General features: G+C 59.9%; 2 long non-coding RNA genes across 3 annotated transcripts; one reads left to right on the top strand and one right to left on the bottom strand.

The window, feature by feature from the left end:
• Positions 1-1,213: 1,213 nt before the first annotated feature.
• On the bottom strand, positions 1,214-5,838 carry LOC121481825. 2 transcript variants are annotated; one of them, XR_005985433.1, is made up of 4 exons: positions 5,264-5,838; positions 4,704-4,826; positions 3,996-4,249; positions 1,214-2,521 (listed from the first exon to the last, which is right to left on the bottom strand). It is a non-coding gene; the product is annotated as an uncharacterized LOC121481825 (long non-coding RNA). The 2 variants fall into 2 exon arrangements; XR_005985432.1 differs by lacking the exon at positions 1,214-2,521 and having other exon boundaries at positions 3,957-4,249.
• Positions 4,709-10,088, top strand: LOC121481826. Its single transcript, XR_005985434.1, has 3 exons — positions 4,709-4,973; positions 5,049-5,121; positions 9,177-10,088. It is a non-coding gene; the product is annotated as an uncharacterized LOC121481826 (long non-coding RNA).
• Positions 10,089-10,846: the final 758 nt, after the last annotated feature.

The raw sequence follows: 10,846 nt of genomic DNA, 5'->3' as shown, positions 1-10,846 counted from the left end.
GGGAGTGACTCCTGCGGGAAGGGCCCACAGCAGATCGTCTCCCTGAGAACACTGGAACCAGTGGGGGATGGGGGGTGGCCAGGCCTTCCAAAGCCTCCCCCTCCCGCCTCCTCATCCCTCCTCTCCCTCCTGTTCCTCTCCCCCTCCTCTCTTCCCACCCCCCACAGTTAATATATTTCAATTAATAAATGAGTTAAATTTTCCAACCTGTATAAAAGCGGCTTACAGAAATACGAAATCATATATTAAAGTACAATGAAGACTGAGTACATCCCTCAAAGAATTGAAAGCAGAGCCTCAAAAACATACATGTGCCCCACATTCAGAACAGCGGTCTTTGCAAAGGTGCCCGTGGCCCAGGTGGATGGATGGGCATAGAGTAGTCCAAGCACACAGTGGAACATCATTCCGCCGGAAGGGGGGGGGACACTGTGGCACCTGTGACGACACCGGTGATCCTGGACGACGCTGTGCCGAGCGAGGTGAGCCAGACACGAAAGGGCCAATGTGCTGTGAGTCCGCTCATAGGATGTCCCTAGAGCCATCGATCATGGAGACAGAAAGCAGGTGGTGGGCGCGGGTGGTGGTGGAGTGGGGGCTCCGTTGCAGGTGAAGCCTATGGGGATGGTGTCGGGGACAGGTATTGGGGACAGGTGGGACGGGTGTGGGGGATGGTGTTGGGGACGGGGGTTGGGCGTTTTGAACGTTGAGCCGTTTGAATGCCATCGTGAAGGTAGCTTACATATGCTACGTGTGTTTCACTGGTAATCTGACACATGTGGGGAAGCAGCCCGGGAGTGCGGGCACACTTGCCCTGCACAGATGCCTCGCTGGCAGCCCTGGCTGTCTTGTCACCATGGCAGCTTGTGAAGCAAGGGGAGCCAGGGCCCAGGACACAAGATCGTGTGGGGGCCCCTGGGGCCCCCGTTTCTCCGGAAGGACTGTGATGCTGCACACTCACGACACAACCTGTTTTAAATAGAAAGGAGTGATCCAGAGTCGCAGCGGGGACGGAAGGCGGCTCCTGAGAATCAGCAAGCGGAGCCGGTGCTTGGGGAGGCACAGAGCTGAAGCCCCTGGCGGAGTGGTGCAGGGGGCCCTCCTGGGCGGGGGATGCTGTGGGGTCCCCCGAGTGGCATCGGGCGTCCTGCACCTGTCCTCAGACGTGCTTCCTGGGCTGCTCACGCTGCGGTCCCTCCTGTCCTTTATGCCATGGCAGTGAGGTTGACACATTCCATCCCGTGAAAGGGATTTATGGCATATTTTGAGTGGATGTCATTCTTCTTTGCAAGTCCGGTAAAACCTGCCCTAATGGTTCGACACACTTTCCGTCCTACCCAGACTCCCAGTGGAAAAGCGTCTGGGTGGCCAGGAGCCCCCGCATGGATTCCTGTCGTCTGGGCGGACCCAGCGTCCTGCCGGCAGACCTCCGAGGCGGCCCCGGGGAGGCGGCGGGGTGGGGCCCAGACCCTCTCCACCTTGTGGGGCGATCTCCCGTGGCCACATCATGGGTTCAAGGCTGGGGTGCCTGGGGCAAGTGGCCTGGAGATGCAGAGCAGGGCCAGGGGTGTTCAGGTGACACAGATGCTCTTTTCTTGCCCCAAACTTCTCAAGAAATGTGACTGCCCAAGAATTTCCACTGAAGCCTCTAACTTCTGAAAGATTTGAGGTTGGCGCTACATGTTTACAGAGTTCAAACGCTGGCGAAGTTTGCCTTGGCGCAGATTCCCGTCGACAAGAGCACAGCCCGCCTGGACTTACTCGTTCTGAAACAGGCTCACACTTTCAGTAAGTTTGGTGACAACTCCGGTGGAGACACTTCTAGCTGCACCCCGTAGGCTCACTTGGGATTCCGTCCTGAGAGGAGCAGGGCTGCCAGGCCCCACGGAACCACAGCCCCAGAAACATTGCCAGAAAAGCCTGGAAGCTGCCACATTTCAGAGCCTTGAAAGGCACTGGTGTATCAGGATGGAGCTGGCGCGGTCTTGCCTCAGACTTTGGACTATGAGGTCCAATGGGGGATGGGAGCTGGGCTCCTCTGCTGCCTTCAGGGCCCCCCGAACAATCTTGCTGGTGTCTGGTGACATCACAGCCACCGGAGCCCACGTTGCTCCTGCCAGGATGAGAGCAGCTCTCGGCCACGTGGCCCAGCCCACCCACTGCCGGCCGGGGGCCATTCCCTGGATCCCATGGGCTTGTGAGGACAGAAGGTTCTAGAAGCCGGTGGGCCTGCGTCTGGCCCCTGGCCCAAAACGGAGCTCGTGCTGGTGGCTCCCCCCACCAGGGGGGCTTGAGGAGCTGCCAGGCCCAGCCCCTCCCTTGGCTTTTCCAGACCGTCATTCTTATAGGGGGACACCCCAGGCTCGGGTCCCCTGCTCTGCCCACAGCAAGGCCGACCCTGGGGCTCTTCTGTCCAGGTTCCTAGGGGATTAAGTGCGCCAGCATCATTCCACAGAAGGTCAGACCTGCAGCGCTGTCTCCAGTCTGAAGCTGTCCCTTCAGCAGCTCGCCTGGAACCTTCCTGGACGGCAGTCGGAAAGCACCGCCGTGAGGCCGCGGGATGCCAGGTCCCGGCATGACCCTCACTGTGGTGTGACCTCTGCTCTGCTGTGACCCCAGCTCTGCTGTGACCTCCCCCATAGCATGAACCCCTGCTCTGCTGTGATCCCTGCTGTGGTGTGACCCCTGCTCCTATGCAACCTCCACTGTGATGAGACACCCCCCCCCACTGTGGCGTGACTGCCCCTGAGCTGCTGTGACCCTTGCCCCACTGTGACCTCAGGCCTGGGTTACAGAGTGGCATCCGCTGGAGCGCCCTGCACAGGGGGGTACCATGGGCGGTGCCCCTCCTCCTCTGGGGGAACTCACTGGGGAGACCGTGTGTTTCTTTGTCAGCAAATTCACACCCCGGGCAGAAGCCCTTCCGTGCCGTCAGGGTCTGGGCTCCCATTTGGTTATTGAACACAGGCCTCTTGTGTGACAAAGCTGCAATATGGGGAGGTTGCTCTCGGGGTGCTGCGTGCTGGTCTGTCCTGAAAGCAGGCATGGCCCTGCAGCGTGCAGGACACCGTCCCTTCTCTCTGCACCTGCAGGGGAGCAGTGGGACGTGCCCCTGGGGCTGCCGTCCTGGGAACCATGTGCCGCGGTCCGTGGGCAGCCTCATGTGCTGGGATCTGCCGGCTGACCCAAGATTTCTGGTGCTTTGGCTGGAGGGCGCCCCCCGCCCCCAAAGCTAGTCAGCCCTCCGAGGACCCACAGCCAACTCACCGTATCCCCACCTCGGTCCTGTTTTCATCCTTTGCTTATGGTCTCGAGTGTTCTCTCCCCTCTGCCGCCCCTTCATGGGAGGGTTTTTTTTTTTTTTTAAGAATCTTTTTTTTTTTTAAATAAATTAATTTTTATTGGTGTTCAATTTACCAACATACAGAATAACACCCAGTGCTCATCCCGTCAAGTGCCCCCCTCAGTGCCCTTCACCCATTCCCCCCCACCCCCACCCCCCGCCCTCCTCCCCTTCCACCACCCCTAGTTCATTTCCCAGAGTTAGGAGTCTTTATGTTCTGTCTCCCTTTCTGATATTTCCCACACATTTCTTCTGGGAGGGGTTTTGAGCTGCATGTGCACATGGAGTGAATATGAGTGTGAGTGTGAGATGATCAGGTCCTGATGCAGCTGGGGAGACACTGGGGTCAAGCTGGGGCTGAGGTCCAGACAGGTAGCAGGACCAAGCTCGAGCGTCTGCTCCCGCTCACCCCACCTGCATCCCCCACATCCCAATGCCGATGGCCAGGATGGGTTAGGGCATGTCTCCCACTTAGAGCAGCAGCTGCCTCACACTGTGCGCCCGGATGACATAGTGGAGGAGGAGCCCTGGTCTCCACGTGGCTGCAGGCGCTCCCTGCTCTGTGGCTCCCACCCACCCTCAGTCCTCCTCCAAGACCCCCACCCCAGTCCTCCGCCCCCCTGTCTGCCCCAGGTCCTGCCCAGCCACTCACACCTCTGCCTGATGGTCTGTGCCGTCCTCTCCTGCCACCTCCTCTGACCTCAGGTTCCCAGCTGACTGTCTCTGCAGGCCAAACGCTGCCAGGTTCCAGGCCCTTCTGCTCTGGTGTCCTTGGGAGTGAGCTCGGTGCTGAGCCCTGTCCATCCCTGAACTGTACACAGGTGGGCGGTGGGTGCCCCTTGGTTTTCCTGGAAGCCTGGTGTCTGTGGGCACGCAGCAAACACTGCTCCAGGGATCTGACTCTCCCTAGTGACAGATGGGCAGACACAGTGAAAATCCATCAGCATCTGGGTGACATTGTTTTGCATTTCATAGACACTGAAATGGAGCACCTGCATCTCTGTCCCTCGTGGTGGAGTTTTGTGCAGGAAGGCCAGGCCTTGTGCCCTCGGAGGATTGTTTGGTGTTGTCAAACAATCCACGTCCCTATATCTGCTGCCCTTGGAGGCCCTGGCAGAATGTGCCCAAACCCTTGGCAAACACTCTGCATTCACCTCTGTCCTACTTCTGCATCTTATTTAGATTGTGCCACCTTTTTAGTGGCAGAAATCTCATGTATTTCTCTTGAACTTCTGCCTTTTTGTTTCAGATATTGTTTGATGTTTCCCAGAAGTTTATAACAACTATTTTGATGTCATGCTGGTTTTAAGAAAAATTTGAAAATACAAGTGTAATTTACCCGACATTGAATGTAACTTACCTTCAACGCAGACTACTGCTGTCACAGTTGGCCACCCCGCTGCAGGGCGACTTGTACTTTAGACGGAGGAAAGTCCACTGTGATTCTGGGAGTGATGCGCACAGCGCAGACAGCTCTGGGCACCTGGCAGACACAAGAGAGGAGTATCCACAGATTGGCCGGCCACTCGCACCCAGGGCGTGGGTTGCAGGAGATGCTTGCCCACCCACCTGCCCACCTGCCTCATGCAGGCCTCCCCCACCTGCTGGCCATGGTGGCAAGTTCCAGAAGGTGAGGCCTGGCTCTGGGAGGACCTGCCAGGGTTGGAGGCTGGTTGTCACATGCACTGTTTGTTTTGTTTTCAAGGTTCATGGCTCGCCGGCACCGAACAGGGTGAAAGCGAACCACACCAAGATGCACGTGGAGAAGGACAGATCAGGTTAGAATGAGCTTACACAAGAACAGAAGTTGGTGGGAGGCCTCAGCGTGGCGCTCCTAGCCCCAACAGGAAGGAGGGCTTGACCATGTGCCCCTGAGCTTGAGGAGGAGGCACCTCCTGTCTGTGTTTTGAGAGGATTTACCTTGGGGGCCCAACGATACAGCGGCTCCTGATGGAAGGTGTTACCAAGCCATCTCCACCACCAGTATCCTTTCATCCTCTTTTTGTCCCCAGCTCCCAGCCGTGACCACCGTCCATCTGCATCTGGCTTGGAGGTGCCGCGCCCTGTGCTTTGTGGGGCCTGGGTACATGGGGTGTGCAACTGTATCAAAGGACATGGGAGGAGCTATGTTTGCGGCATGTCTGAGGGCCCAAGAGGTCGCAGGGTAGGGCAGGTGTTCACGTGGACACAGGGATGAGCACGACAGCAAGGCACCATCCAGCAGAGCACAGCGTGCTTTCTCCATTGAGAACACAGACACCCAGGGGTGGCCCCAGGCCCTATAGTGGCCCCGGTTCGAGGGGCAGATGCTTTGGGTGTCTGTCCCTTCCCGCGTCCTGGAACTTTGGCCTACGGTGCATGTTTGTCCAGGAGTCCTGTGGCCTGCCCGGGCCCCTTTCAGGGGAGCATCAGCATGCAGCCTGGGGGTCCCACAGGGGGCTGCTTGTTACTGCAACAGTGATGCCCTCACCCAGTGACGTGTGCCATCCCCCGTGGGCCCCTCCACCACGCCCCATGGGTTATGACCCTGAATGCACTTGTGTGCTGTCATAAATCCTGCTGCTGGGACTTGTCCTGGGAGGTGAGGGGAGGCTCACAGGGCAGAAACATGCAGCGTCCTCTGCAATTTGAGTCACACGGCATTAACCTCCCCCAGCGGAGACATGCAGCCACCCAAATCCATGCTCACAAGGAGAGTAGGTGCCATGGAGGCCACGACATAGCCATGAAGGTGAGAGCATGCGTGTGTGCAGGTGTGTGCAGGGCCTGCACACGCTCTCACGGCGGGGGCCAGTGCTTACTAAGTGCCTGCTAAGTGCAGCGCACTGCTATGTGCATCCACTGGGTGCCGCCCTGGCTATTGGGCAACCCTGTGGAGTGACATCCCTGCCACCCCTCCACACACACAGGTCTGGCTGCCCAGGCGTGTCTCCCTACCCGGCCCAACCATGCACAGGGTAACAGCCCACAAGCCCCACGACATCTGTGTCGCCCACGTGCTGGGCCTGGGCTCCATCCGGCGGCCATGGGGGTCAGTGTTGTGTGTTTGAGGGTCACCGTGCGTTGACATGGACACACACGCATGCCCCGCACACACCGCCCCACACACGTGTGTGTATGCATGCACAGCAGCTCTACGTGACCAACCGTCCTTATTCTCAGTGATTTTAATGGATACAAGTCTCCCTGAAAATAATCACAAACAAAAATTCAGACACAACGTACAGCAGGCTGAAAGGCCCAGGCTGCCTGGATGGGGGGTGACTCACCACAGTTCTGCAGGCCATGTGCCTCAGTTGGGGGTCAGCCTCACTGCGAGCTGGGGTGACAGACACTTCCTCCTGTTCCTGTGACACATTTTACCTTCTGTCAGCTTGCACATCTGCCCTCATGTGTAAGAGGGAAACTGAGTCACAGGGTCAGGGGCATCCTGTGACTCCTCATGTGCAGCGCCCGCGGTCTGGGTGGCCCTTGGACCCCAGGCAGGTCTCTCAGCATCCCTGGATGTCCCTGCACAGCCCGACTGTCACAGGCCCCTGAAGGGCTGGGGAACCACGCAGGGCCTCTGAGCAGGGCCCCCAGGGCCCACGAGGCCTTTCCACATCGGTGTTGTGTCGTTGGGGGACCATGAGAGGATAAGTGATTGGTTACTGACGTGCTCGCCCCATTATAGCAGTGCTGCTAAGGGTGGCTGTTGTCCCCCCTGTGCGGCCGGTGGCCAGTGCCCGAGATGCACCCAGAACCCATCCACCGTTGTCTGCTGACAGCCCAGGGCAACTGTTCCTGGGGCGTGTTTCCTTGGCATCTGTCCCACCCTGTGCTTTCCTGGGGCCTGGTGGCCCTTCCGGAGCACACTCGTGTCCCCGCTGCCGCACTTGCCGCTTCTGCATGGGCTAGGTGTGGGCATCGCCCACTGCCGACCACTGGGGGTGGGGACGGGGCTTGCCCATCTGCCCTGCCTGTGTCCAGGGGCCTGCTGTGTGGTGACCGCAGGCCTGGCACCGCCCTCCATCTTCCCTGGACTTGCCATCCCTGCACCGGGGTCACCAGACGAAGCGCTGGCCCGTGGCATGACCCAGTGGCTGCAGCTGTGCCTGGGCCCCGGAGCCTGTCACTGCCCTGTGGGGACCCTCCTGTGGCCCGTGCTGAGAGCTGCTGGAAATCGCAGTGGGAGGCCCTTCCGCCTGGAGCTCCTGCCTCCGGTTCTGGGGACTTCCTTCTGGGGTCACAGCGGAGCCCCCGTCCCCCTTCCTCACCTCTCGCCCCGGGGCTCCCGTCGGCCCACCCTGTCTCCAGCTTCCTTTCTGTGTCGGATCTGCGTGCAGATGAGCCGAAGCTTCAGGCACTTTCCCCAAGCCTCTCCCCCTGGCCCTTCCAGGTCCAGGACTCCTTATGAGGGTTCGAGGCCCCTGTCGGTAGTTGGTGTGTGCATCATGGCCACAGTGGGAATGGGGTCTCCTGTCCAGGACGTGCAGATGCTGGACCCCGCGACCCTGGGTTTTAGCATCTTCAGGGAAGCACCCTGGGTCTTTACCTGGGAGGGAGGAGGCGGCCCTGCTGTGGAGATGGGGAGAAGGTTCTAGAACCAGGCTGGCACCTGTGGGGACAGAGTTCTGGGCCAGATCTGCTCTCTGCCTTCCTTTCTGCCACCTCAAGCCATTGGCACCCAATCTACCAGCTTCAGGTCCATCTCCTGTTCACTCTGCTGTCCGTGCTGGTTTGGTTCACAGAATGTTTGCAGCACATTCTGGCAGAAACAAGAGCAAGTGTTTTCACATCACCTCCTGGCTGCTCAGCTCTGGCGGCATTGCCCTAAATCTTCTACTACACCCTGGCCCCGGCACCTGATGGGAGCAGAAGGCAGCACCACAGCTAGGACAGCTTTGGGAAAGTTGCCTGTGCCCCAAATGCCCCCAGTCAGTGTCCAGCTTTCGGGTGGATGTTCACTGGGCCGGGGTCTAGCGCGTGGTGCCTGGAGTGCGTCTGCGGCCAGGACAGGCTCCCCTTCTTGGCTGCCCGTGGTCGAAGGGCCAGGAAACCAGCCTCCTCTACGGGGTCAGGAGAAAGGACAGTGAGCACGCGCACCCGGGGTCCACTACGGAGAGCGCGGCACAGGCTTCCAGGTTACCTCCCCATGACCTTGCTGTAATCTCCCTGTAACCTTGCTGTCACCTCCCCATGACCTCACCATCACCTCACCGTCACCTCACCATCACCTCCCCATCATCTCCCACAAATGACAAGCCTCGGGCCGTGAGCACCTGTTCTTTACTTTAGTGACTGTGCTGGGAAGCTTCTGGCAGAGACCACGCAGTGTGGTGGGAAGCAGCGGCGCTCTCAGACATAGGCAGCCAGTCTGCATGGACCTTGCGGTCCCATGAGTGGGAGGCGGGGTCCAGGCGGGTATCATTCTGACCAGGTGGCCTCCCTGCGGCCAAACAGGGGTGGGAGCGGCAGCAGCCTCGCGGCCTGGCTCAGGCGGTCTTCCCTGGGTGTCAGGGCTCCCAGTCCCCAAGATGCCATGGCCCAGGCACGCCTGAGGGGTTCCTACCAGGAGCGCCCAAGTCCCACTGCCCTTGCTGAATAGGAGGCCTGTAGCCACGTTTGTCCCCCCAGTTCTGAGGGGTCCCTCTGGCTCTGCGGGGTCCCCTGTCCAGCTCTGAGGGGTCCCTCCAAGTCTGTGGGGTCCCCCATCCAGCTCTGCAGGGTACCCCAGGTCCACAGGTCCCCTGTCCAGCTCCGCAGTGCCCCCCAGGTCTGCGGGGTCCCTCCTGGACGGTCTCGTGGCAGCCTTTCTGCACTGCTTTCGTCAGTGGGGCTTTCGTTCCTCCAGGGTCGTAGGCAGCACCGCCTCACCTAAACCCAGCACAGCCGCTGCCCTGACTGAGCACTTCAAGCTGAAGATGGAGGGTGACGTTCGTTTAGAAGTCTGTGGCAAAGCTGACACCCGGTTATTTGGGCGTGAGAGACAAGTGTCTCCACTGGACGGTCACTGCACTTGTTCCTTGGAAACCGACCGTCCCTGTTCCTGGAGTCGTCCCTGCTCGTCCAGATGGCCCTGCTGGACCCGCCAAGCCCATCAGGCCGGCTTCACGTCAAGCAGGCTGCGGCCCGAGTGGACACACAGCTGCCATCTGCCTCTTAGGAGCCTCTAACCACAGGCTTCTCCCAAATGCAGATTCCAAAAGTGGGTGGAAAGCTCCAGTGACTTCCTGATGGCGGTGGCCACGAACGTGACGTGGATATACTTAGCACACGGTGACAGCTCCTTCCCCGGGAAGGCAGCCGTGGGCGCTAATAGGTGCCAGCTGTTGCTCGCAGCCCCTGCTCTGCTGATCGGTTCAGAGCCCGCGCTCGCATCCCGTGAGTAACTGTGAACACACCCATCGCTTCTAAGGAGACAGACTCCTCGCCAGGTCTCCACGCAAGAGACTGGGTCCATCTGAGCACTTCAGGGGCCGAGCACTGGGCTTCATGGAGGCAAGTTTGTTCATCAGCAGAAATGGGCCCAATTCCAGAAAGGATCAGAGGCAGCACGTAGGAAGTAAATACGCACAGTGAAGGGAAATGGGGTGAGGGGGTCAGGGGATGCGGGGCACAGATTCATGGTCCCTGGGCCCGTGTGTTGGAAGCTTCAGTCTGAAGAGCTGGATGAGGCTGGCAGCCCCCAACTGCGCCCAAGGGGGAGCCCGAGGCAGGGCCGGCAGGGAGGCCACGCAGCAGGAAGGAGCGGCTTGCACGTCTACCCTGCGGGGGGCACAGAGCGGGGGGGGGGGGTGGGCGGGCGTGGATGGGGCCTGGGCTCTTTCCCCCTCTGTGTAACTGTTGGTGCCCACTTGCTCTGTGTCCTGACAGGGCCCTGGGAAAGCACCCTGACCGGAGCCGGGGCTCCATCAGGGGAGCCTGGGCCCAAGCCGGAGCCTGCTTGGGGTGGATCACAACATGGCTGCACCCACCCCCCTGTCCCCGCAGGCCCGCCGCTGGCCTGTCCTGACAACTGCTCCCGCCTTCGAGGGGCCACAGCTCTGTGGAGCATCTGCAGGCAGCAGGGGTGGGCGCATGTCCCTAGACCCTGGGGCTGCCCTGGGCACCCCCCCGGCCCCAGCCCTCATGGTTCCACGGGATAGACTCTACCCATCTGCACCAACCCTGATCACGACCAGAAGGTTCTTGCTTGGCTTTATTTTGCTTTCCTGTACTTTTCCAAGAGGAGAAGTTCCGACACGGGCCACCCCTGGGCCTGAGCTAGCGGCACCTGTGCTGGTGGGGATGGGGCGGGACGGGACAGGACATGACTGGAAAGTGCTGGTCAGCAGGCGCGGCCCGTCAGCAGCAGGAGGGCCCCACCGCCCGGACCCCACCGCGTGGCCCTGCACCTGTGAGGGTTTCCACAAGAACAGGGAAGGGCAGCTTCCGGTTTTTCTCTGAAAGGGGAAGCTCGGATCAATCATGAGGGCCTCAGTCAGTGTGTTGTTCCTGCTTTGTTCAGAAACAATTCCCTGC

The sequence above is a fragment of the Vulpes lagopus genome, chromosome 24 (genome assembly GCF_018345385.1).
Source record: "Vulpes lagopus strain Blue_001 chromosome 24, ASM1834538v1, whole genome shotgun sequence".
NCBI classification, from domain to species: Eukaryota; Metazoa; Chordata; class Mammalia; order Carnivora; family Canidae; genus Vulpes; species Vulpes lagopus.
This window is presented reverse-complemented; position numbering and strand designations above follow the sequence as displayed.